The sequence below is a fragment of the Schistosoma mansoni genome, chromosome W, assembly GCF_000237925.1.
Source record: "Schistosoma mansoni strain Puerto Rico chromosome W, complete genome".
Classification (NCBI taxonomy): Eukaryota; Metazoa; Platyhelminthes; class Trematoda; order Strigeidida; family Schistosomatidae; genus Schistosoma; species Schistosoma mansoni.
Window position 1 is genome coordinate 5889596 of NC_031502.1, and position 10811 is coordinate 5900406.

The 10811-nt window shown below is 41.2% G+C and overlaps 1 non-coding gene across 1 annotated transcript; it reads left to right on the plus strand.

Moving 5' to 3' along the window:
* Positions 1-9109: 9109 nt before the first annotated feature.
* Positions 9110-9176, plus strand: Smp_tRNA_02124_Pseudo_TTG.1.1. The gene has a single exon. It is a non-coding gene (tRNA).
* Positions 9177-10811: the final 1635 nt, after the last annotated feature.

A 10811-nucleotide genomic window follows, 5' to 3' on the forward strand; every position in this document is an offset into this window, starting at 1 on the left:
GAGCAGTGTCCCACGCCGAGTTGAAACGTGATCTGGTGCGGATGCATGACCGAAAGCCTTCAGTTAAACAAGTCCAATTAAACAACGTGGTCAGCATCCAATGTCGAACACTTAATGAGCTATTGATTTTGGGGAATTATTTACAGCTACAGATCACTCTCCCCCTAGTGAGGTAGTGATGCCCCTAAGACGTGACCAGCCAGAAGTTTAAACCCAACGAGTCTGTCGTTGGTAAACACTCTTCTGATAGCTTGCTTCGTTTAGCAGCGTCTGGTCGTCTTTCCTTAAACTAAGGGACCATCAGGTACAACATAACAATAAAGAAATGAAATACAATGAAAATTTCAGTTCCTTGGGAAACTTCGTCGTTCTTTTCCAGCCGTCCTGGAAAAGAGGAAAAATAAAACGTGTGAGTGCATGTCGAAAATACACTCGTACTTGCGTAAGGACACAAGATGAGCGGAAAAAAAATAAACTAATACACTTGCAAACAGCGTGAAAGCGATCGGGAAAAGAAGGTTTTTTTTGGTTTTTTTATATAAAAAAATATAGATACGCCCAAAAAAAATAAAAATGTTTTTTCTATATAAATAATAAATGAGCATATTAAAAAATTTTTTTATAATAAGCAATGAAAGGGTAATTCAAGATAATGCCTGTGTCCTATGTGCAATATTCGTTAAGATGTTCTGGAAATCTTACTCTTCTTCCAGAACGCGTTGTTTTAGGTTTATCTATCGACGTTGGCGAAGTATCAAGTTGTGTGTTGGTTGTCGTGTAGGGTACTACGAGTGTAGTAGCTATGTCGTTTGCTTGTACCGAAGGAAAATCGACGTAGCTATGGTTTCCTTCTAAGTACGCTGCTTTGAGTCGATCGATACTGATGATATCGTTCGTACCGTTCTTATCGACTACATAGTACTTAGGTTCGCGTTGAAGAACTTTGAAGGGTCCTTCGTATGCTGATTCGAGAGGTCGTCGATGTGAGTCTCGACGAATGAAGACGTGTGTACTATGTCGTAATTCGGGTTGAACGAAAACATCAGTTGATTGAGGTCGAGTTTGAGCAGGTTTAACTGAACGCATTGCGTTTGTGGGCCTGCTCGTGTAAGAGTTCAGATCCATGTTCAAGGAAGAAGACGAAGGATCCACGAATTCTCCTGGGAGTCGGAGTGTCGTTCCATAAACGAGTTGAGATGTCGTGTATCCAATGTCAGCTTTCACTGCATTGCGGATACCTAGCAAGACGAGTGGAAGAGCGTCTGTCCACCGTGAAACATTTGTAGCTGATAGTGAGGCCTTAAGTTGTCGGTGAAAACGTTCTACCAACCCGTTTGCTTGTGGGTGGTAGACGGTCGTTCGGAAGCGCGTGATTCTTAATATTGAGGTCAGAAAACGGAAAAGTCCAGAGTCGAACTGTCGTCCGCGGTCTGTAGTGATGGTTGAAGGGCAGCCTAAATTTGCCACCCATCGTTCGACGAAAGCGCGAGCCACAGTTTCAGCAGTAATGTCCTTAATAGTTACTGCTTCTAGCCATCGAGAGAAACGGACTACGCACGTTAAGAAATATGAGTATCCGTTTGAATCGGGTAACGGTCCTACCAAATCTAGGTGAACATGGTCGAAACGAGCGTCAGGGGTTTTGAAAGAGCCTAAGGGACATTTGTTGTGTCCAATCACCTTGGGTTTCTGGCAGCTTACACAGGAGCGTGCCCACTCCCTCACGTCTTTATTCATGCCAGGCCATCAAAACCGTTCGGCTATAAGTTTGACTGTTGCACGAGCACCTGGGTGAGAAAGATTGTGCAACGTATTGAAGACGTTGCGTCGATAATGTTTTGGTACTATTGGACGATCCCTACCTGTAGATGTGTCACAGAGTAAGGTTTCATTACCTGTTCCCATCCGCTTAATACGTAGTTTAAGAGTTGTCGAGGATAACTCATGCTGAAGATCAATGTCTTCTTTTTGAAGCTGAGCGAGTTTAAGAAGGTCGATTCCTTGGAAACTGTTCAAGGAACTTATTCGAGACAAGGCGTCTGCGGCTACATTGTTTGCTCCAGAAATGTGTTGTATATCTGAAGTAAACTGCGAAATGTAGTCGAGTTGTCGAGACTCTCGCGGTGAGTACTTGTCTGAAGATGAACTTAAAGAGAAGGTAAGATGTTTGTGATCGGTATAGAGCGTGAATTCTCTTCCTTCGATGGAATGTTGGAAATGCCGTACAGCACAATACATAGCTAGGAGTTCCCTACCGAACGTGCTGTACCTAGATTCCGCGTCTAACAACCGTCTGGAGAAAAATCCTAAAAATTGCCACGAGTTGTTAACCCATTGTTGTAGGACTCCTCCGATTGCTGAGTCGGATGCGTCTACGGCGATACTAATGGGCGCTTGAGTGTCCTGATGAGCAAGCAGGATTGCCTTAGCGATGTGTTCCTTAACTGTGGAGAATGCTTTACGGGCTGTGTCGTCTAAACTAATTGATTTTGCATTTCCACGAAGCTGATCGGTTAACGGTTTCATAAGGGATGCGCATTTGGGTATGAACCGTCTGCAGAAACTTACAGGTCCGTTGAAAGTTCGTAACTGCTTGATCGTGGTCGGTTCTGGGTAATCCAGAACGGCCGCCACTTTGCTTCTAAGGGGTCGGATGCCTTGGGCATCAATGGTGTGTCCTAAGAAGTCTAAGGAGTTGGCTCCTATTTGGCATTTCTGAATGTTTACAGTAATGCCATGCCTTTGGAGTCGATCGAAAACAATGTCCAGATGTTGGAGATGTGATTCTCTGTCCGGACTTGCTATTAGACAGTCATCAACATACGCATGTACGAAGTTTAGACCTCGAAAGACGTCGTCTATAAACCTTTGGAAGGTTTGAGCCTCATTTCTTAAACCAAAAGGCATTCGCAAGAATTCGTAAAGACCGAAAGGAGTGATGATAGCGGTTTTAGGAATGTCGTCAGGTGCCATCGGTATTTGGTTATAAGCCTTAACCAAGTCGATTTTTGAAAAGACAGTTGTACCTTTCAAGGTAGCTGTCAAATCGTGAATATGAGGCAGCGGGTAACGATCGGGAATGGTTTTAGCATTCAGACGCCGATAATCACCAGTTGGCCGCCAATCATTGCTGTCCTTTTTAGGGACCATGTGCAATGGGGATGACCATGGACTATGCGATGGTCGAATTATCCCTAAGTCTATCATGTGGTCGAATTCGTTTTTGGCTAACCTAAGTTTTTCGGGAGCGAGTCGACGGGCTTTCGAGAATACAGGTGGTCCTGTAGTCGAGATGTGATGTGTAACATTGCTGGTTACACAAGGCAATTTCGATTGCGATTGGTATATCCCGGGGTATTTGTCGAGTACTGATTGGTACAAGGGGTCTATGGTGTGCTTAATCGTGACTGGGGATAACCTGCAACCAGAACAAGGAGTTACGCGAACAGATAACTTAGTGTTTCCGTCTATTAACCTTCTTGAGCGTGTGTCGATGAGTAGATTGTGGTATTGTAACAGGTCTATACCAATGATTGGCATAGAGACATCTGCAACCACGAAAATCCAGTGAATGGGTTTGCGTAAACCCACGTTAAGGTAGACGTACCTTTTACCATACGTAGTAATCGGCTTTCCGTTTGCCGCCTGTAAACTTAAAACAGACTCGCGAAGTCTGTCGTTGGGATTTTCTGGAAGAACGCTAACTTCTGCTCAGGTGTCGACGAGGTAGCGAACTTTCGTAGTCACATCCGTGACGTATAACAGACGGCTGTGTTCGCCGGCTACGGTTGCCGTTAACGCGTGCCGGCTGGGAAGTTTCCGGAACTGTTTTTCGTGTCAGTCGCCTTAGACTTCGGGTAATTGCAGGGCTTCCTGCATTTTCTAGAGGATTTACCGTACTGGTTGTGATACCAGCACCAGTCGGGGTTGTCTGTCTCTTGACCACGAGAGACAGATCTCCTACGTGAAACGCTCCTACGTGAGGATTTTGACCGACTACGGTCATTACGAAATCGAAGATAGCGTGTCAGTGTATGACATAGTTCGGTAATGTCATTCGGGGTCGTTTGAGGTTTTTCTATGACGGAAAAGACCTCGGCCTTAGAAGATTCAGTGATTTCTAAGACTCGGTCGGCAGATGCAGCCAGCTCATCTATGGCGTTGTTTTGAAATGAGACGAGCACTGCCTGCACCTGATGAGGAAGTTTAGACAAGAAAAGTTGTCTGAATAGGCCATCATCGAAAGTTCGTTGGCCGATAACCTCTCTCATTCTTAGCAACATGTCTGTCGCAGAACCATGTTGCAAGTCGATGTTATGGAGGAGTTGGTCTAACCGTTGTCGGTCGGTTAGGTCTCCACGTTTGAGAATCGAACATTTGAGAGTTTCGTAAGGTTCGGGAACATCACTAGTAAACATACTAGGTATTACGTACCTGTTAAACTCGCGTGATAACGCCTTAACTACCGCGAGAAATCGTGTGCGCGAGTCCGTGATTCCGTGCATGCAAAAATCAGCTTCTGCGTAGCAGAACCAGGACTCCATATTGTCGGGCCAAAATGGCGTTAAATGAATCGAAATAGGGGGAATAGACTTTAACTTAAAAACCTTGGGTGAGTGTTTCGTCATAGTAATATAGATAACGAAAAACGTCTAATTAAAATCTATCCGGGAAAAAAAATTCACGAGAAAACAGTATATCACAATGTATAAAATTCAAATAAAGAATAACAATGAATAATAATATTCCAAAATGGAACAGACTCACAGTATATTGGCTTGGTGTACCAGATCACGTTAGGCTCACCACTGAAATACAACGGATATTCTAGTTTTACAACTAGCAACCAGTAGTATCTTCTATAATCGTTCGTTCCCGGCCAGAGGAAATCAGAAGTCAGACGAGAAGAGGTAGGAAAGATATATTTGATACGTCACCAATATATCGAGGAACCTTTACTATAAGCTGGCTAATGAACGTAGGAGCAGTGTCCCACGCCGAGTTGAAACGTGATCTGGTGCGGATGCATGACCGAAAGCCTTCAGTTAAACAAGTCCAATTAAACAACGTGGTCAGCATCCAATGTCGAACACTTAATGAGCTATTGATTTTGGGGAATTATTTACAGCTACAATCACTTTCACCTAGCACTTCCAATTGAAACGATATATGCAATATATAGTACAAATATGTTAAATAGACAATCTCGTACTCCGTTGAGATAAAACATAATCTATATTCCGTTGGATAGAGTAACGCTTGATGAGGTTGAGTTGGCACACTTGACTTCTCCGATCAGTTTGGTTTCGTTCTATTCGCTCTTGGCCTCCTTCACTGTGATTATCTGACTCTGTCTTCCAATCATCAGTAATAAGGTTAGGAGGTGTATTGACATTTATTATTCATTGCAGCTTGTAACACTGTGGTAGTTCAATCTCCTTCCAGCATATCCGCCTCATATTTGAAACAAGGACTCGCTGCTTGAATCTGTAGTACACGCCACACTGTGTGTGGCTGTATTCACTCTAACCAGTTGTGTACAGCCTAAAGGAAAACAATTAAAATTAGGTAACGTCAAATTTACGAGTTTCGTAGATGCACACACAAACGATAACTGCTTTGTAGATAGGTTTTCCACACTTTGCTTAAGCATACTTGATTCAGGTGTGTTGTTGCTTTTCTCTGACCTCCCATAAATACACATGAGGAGAGTGTTGCGCAAGCACATGGTATGTAATTCTGTTCGATTTCTCATCGTATTGTGTGTCATTTATGTACCTCTTATATGAATACAGAATAACGTTCTAATTTCAGAAGTAGTATTCCTTACTATAAGATTGTTTCGATAATGTAAATAGAAGAAGACGAAGATTATCAGAACTATGTGATGAGATATTAGCGCAATACATTTCGAACAATCTGATCACACCCAATATACTTGTTAAGAACATTTATATATAAAAATAAAAAGTCAACTAGAATGAGAATGGAGGGGGAGAGTAAGAGTAGACAAGGATAATAATGATAAAAATAATATGGTGAAAACAATTTAACACCTAATCACTCTGGTTAATAAGCCTATATTACGAAGTTTAAAGACGCTCGTATAGTTTCAGACAAAACCACCATTCAAAGACTAACGCAAAAGCGTACCATGAACGAAAATAACATTGTTGAGGTCACAACAAATGTGATCGCGCCAGCAGCTGAACCCACTGTTGCAGCTAATCTACCTCATGTTAGTCAGTGTACTGATATACCAATGCAGTGTGCTAGTTTGCCTCTCATACCCCTAGTGTTCCTAGATAACCAGGACATATCTGATGGAGACACTAATGTCATTCTTTCCAGTGTAATATCGGAAGCACACAATCAAACACCTGATTCTATTGTGAAGGCTCATAAAAACACTGCTAAAACTAAAAAGAATATACCGATTAAGAAGAAAGTAGATAAAAAACCTGGTTCTAGACCGAATACCAAAAATATTTCAACTGCCTTACCAAACAAAAGTATAATTTCTGAAACCATGCTTAACCCTACTCATTGTAAGGGAGGTTATAAGGACACATTTCGTTCAAACGTCACACGAGACGGCCACTACAACCATCATGTAAGCAGGCCTACTATTAGACAGACGGCAATGAACCAACGTGCCCCATGGTTTCCCCCAAATGTTATAAATAATAAACCTGCAAGATGTAACTCTTATCATCACTCTCGCAATGGGGAAGATGGTATACTAGGTTATGCACCATCAACGCAACCCCAACATACAGGCACCTGCCTTAATTGTCCACCAAAACAAGTACAACAAATTATTCAACCTTACCAAAATAAGGATTTTTTTCGGCCTCCAGAGATCCCTTGTTCCACTAGCACTACAATTCGCTCATGCTATAGCCCATGCGATCCGGCAAACACATTAAACCATAGTCCAGGCATAGCTAGAACTCATACCATCGATAAGGATGCTCTCGGTTTTTTTACACTACACACTCCCTTTTTAAACTTATTACTTATTAACGCACGTTCACTTCTGAACAAAATTTCAGTCTTGAGAACCTTAGCCTTTCTAGCCAAGCCTTCTTTTATACTTATCACTGAAATGTGGTGTTATCCAGCAGTAGCCGATTCCGAATTAAATATCCAGAACTATCGACTCTATCGCTGCGACAGAGAAACTAAGAGAGGAGGCGGTTGTCTTATATTTGCTTTGGATACCTTAACAACTAACGAAGTTAAAGACAGTATCTTGAATAGTTTACCAGAACCGATCTGGATATCAATCAATACCCTGAATCATAGTCCACTCCTAGGTTGTATATATGGAGCTCCTGATAGCGATCTCAATTATCCTGGGATTAACTGGAGTACTGGTAGTTGTCAGTCAAGCAATGATGAATTTTTATCAATCCTTAATCTGTACTGCTGGTCACAGTGGGTTCGTACCCCAACAAGGGGTGATAATTCACTTGATCTAATATTTAGTAGAGATATCATTCCCCTATTTGTACAAGTATACAACGAGTTTGAAAGCAGTGATCATAGGATAGTAGCTTGTGCTCTCCCCATCTATCCCTCCTACAACCGACCAATTCAAAGAACCTGCAATTATAGAGACTATAAGCATGCAGACTGGGACCTCTTGCGCTCACTGATCAAACTCTCAGACTGGGATGAATTCTTCTCATGTAATAGTCTGACAGATGCCATCAACATATTCTATATGATTGTTAACTCTTGTCTAGACTCCTGTGCACCAATTAAGACTTACAGGATTAGTAAACCTTACGAATTATATATACCAGCTAAATATCGTAATAAACTAAGACGCCTAAAGAAATGTTATTTTAAATCTAACGACTTCACGGCAGTCAAACAAATAACAATGATTTTTAACCAAATTAAAGAGAAACATAGGTTAAAAGCCATTAATGAAGAGCTATTAGCACTAAGTACTAGCTCAAAAGTGCAAAACCTAATCCACCTTTACAATAAACGTGCCAAATCAACTCAAAATGTTGATATACCATGCATTCTGCATAATAATAGTTTTATATATGACCCAAAAACTTTAGCAGACCTTTTCAGTGGTAATTTTGCGAATGGCAAAGAATCCATAAATGGCTCTGTTTCTAGAGTTATATGCATGACTGGTAACTCAATTAAATCTATCTCCTTCACATGTCTGAAAATTAGTAAGGTTATAAATAAGCTCAAGGTTTCGAAAGGTCACGGAGCAGACGGGATTTCATCATTTCTCTACAAATATGGTGGTCCAGATATTCCACTTCTTCTCCTTAAGCTGTTTACTCTCTCTATGGAATCAGGCTCTTATCCTGACCGTTGGAAAACCGCGTACATCATACCACGTTACAAGTCCGGAGATAAGACTGACTTGAACAGCCCCAATATTATTTTAGTCTTCAGACTGCACACCATGGCAACCAAAGCAGAAGTGAGTGATGTAGGCAGAATTTATTTTGGGACCTAAAGTTACGTGTGCATTGATTAAGCAAATAACTATATCCATTCATAATTGATGTAAATAAGCAATAGATATTGAATATAGATGAGTGGCAAAGAAAGAAAAATACAGTCCCTAATTCGTGGTTACGACAGTTTTTCAACATACATGTTACTGTATAACCCCCCTGAGGCATACGGTTGCTGAAATCTATCCGGCGCAAACTCTAAGGGATTTTAAGAATAAAATTTTGGAAGCAACACTGGGTCATACATCATTCGTACAATAACTTATTGACAGACAATATTCTCCAGCAAAGTATTGCGATTCCGTCTTCGTCACAAAAGTGGCAGATTTTCGTTCTCAATATATACTGACTGTTTGGTTAACATCACAAAGAAGTAAGGATTGAAATCAACTTTCTGTAAGAAGGAGCCATGAGCGATCCAGCAGGTGGACGGTAGGGCAAACGGGCTCAAAGCCATCGCGTGTCACAAAAGCTATTTGATGGTGTCACTGTAAATACATAAAAAAGCATAGGATCAATTGCAGTCCTAAATAACAGTGGGAAGATACAAGTAAACAACACCATGTGAATTTAAACTTCACCCCATTGCACAAGCAAGTGGCTATCAGGACTCAGTAGCTAAGTGGATAACGCGATAGCTTTTGAAGCGAACGGTACTGGGTTCGAGCCCCCGAGTGAACATGGAGTCTGAGATGCAGAGACATCCAGCTGACGAGTCCCAAATGGGACGAGATGAGCGTCCTGCATTCTTATGCTAGACACTATCCATCTTTGCTTATAAAGCTTGTGACTTCAGGCAATATCGAGGCAGTCCACATAGGATGCACATATGCCAACTAGATACTGATCAATTACACTCCTAAATAACAATGGTACCATACAAGTAAACAACAACATGTTAATTCAAAACGAAGAATGTTTAGTAACTAGCAAACTTTTTAAAAACCTTTTCGACATCAAAATATGGTGGGACCAGACATTAGTGGCAGCAGCTAGTACTGTTTGATCTTTCAGTCACTTCTCCTACTTACTGGGTAAGACTTCAGATTCCAATTTCCTTGCATATATAGTAGAAAAAGTAAGCGTAATTTCTGTGGCATTCGCTCAGCGACTAGGAGTAGTGAGACTTTACAGAGTGTCACAAGCAAAAACAAAACGAAGACGTTCGGAGAGCAACTACTTGTCTTAAACCTGGGAATCAGACGTTCACTAGGCTGGATGTCAATATTAGCGGATATTCGATACTCAATATTGAATGTAGACTTTTCGAGTACATACAATTTGCTAGCCGCACTTAACAGAAGAAAGCTCATTAGTTCTCGTTCATAGCTACAGGTTTGATGGATTTGTTCCAACTACAATGTCCACAGCGTCAGTATAAACGCCCCGAAAAATAATGATTTTTACCTCTGTCGCCCGAGAATATCTAGAAATTTCAGGCCTCACTTACCGCGATGACAAAGTTAAAGACTGAATAATTCGTTATCTTGTGAAGAAAGGATAGTCAATGAGATATATCGACGAGCGTTTGAGCCTCATAGATTAGCTGCAGCCAAAACAGAATTTGAGTTGGTGACGCTGACTTCCCATTCGAGCAGCCTCTCGGCATCTCCGCTGAGTATGACAATAAAGAAGGATGGAGACTAATGTTCTTGTGTTGATTATGGGATTCTGAACAACCTAGTAATAAGGGACAAATATTCCATCCCACAAATTTACGATGTTGTTGACGCATCTCGAGCCAATTTGAACGGAAGAGTAAGTATGCTATTAACATAAATCACTCACTTAATTCCATATATTACACCTTGGCTAACGGTATTTGAGTAACAGCGAAAATAACGAGCCGAATACGAGACAAGTTGGACGAGTTTATTTAACGCACTTGTTTGACCAGACAGATATAAAGATGCCAAGCGCAAAAACAAGGTGAAGTGGACCGGAAAAGTCAAATGTGTCAGCATCACGTGATAAAGCGTGACCTGTCGTTTATAGCCAGTCAATAATGAAAATAAATGAATAGCGTATGAATGAGGACACGAACGAAAATTTCGCCGTGAGAACATGTGTACATTAATTAGGTTTTAAAAACTAAGATACATTCATGTCATGACTGTCTTGGAGCTAAGATAATACATTCGTATGAGCGTTTTAAAACAGGGTGAAAACGGAGCAAATAACTGATCGTTGTTTAGGAGTTTGACAGTGAAACAACTCGAGGAAATAACCTATCCGTAGTCATGACAGAGTAGGCAATTACGATAGTGTTCTGACAAGTCACAATAGATTAAGTAGGGTCAATTAGCGTTTAGT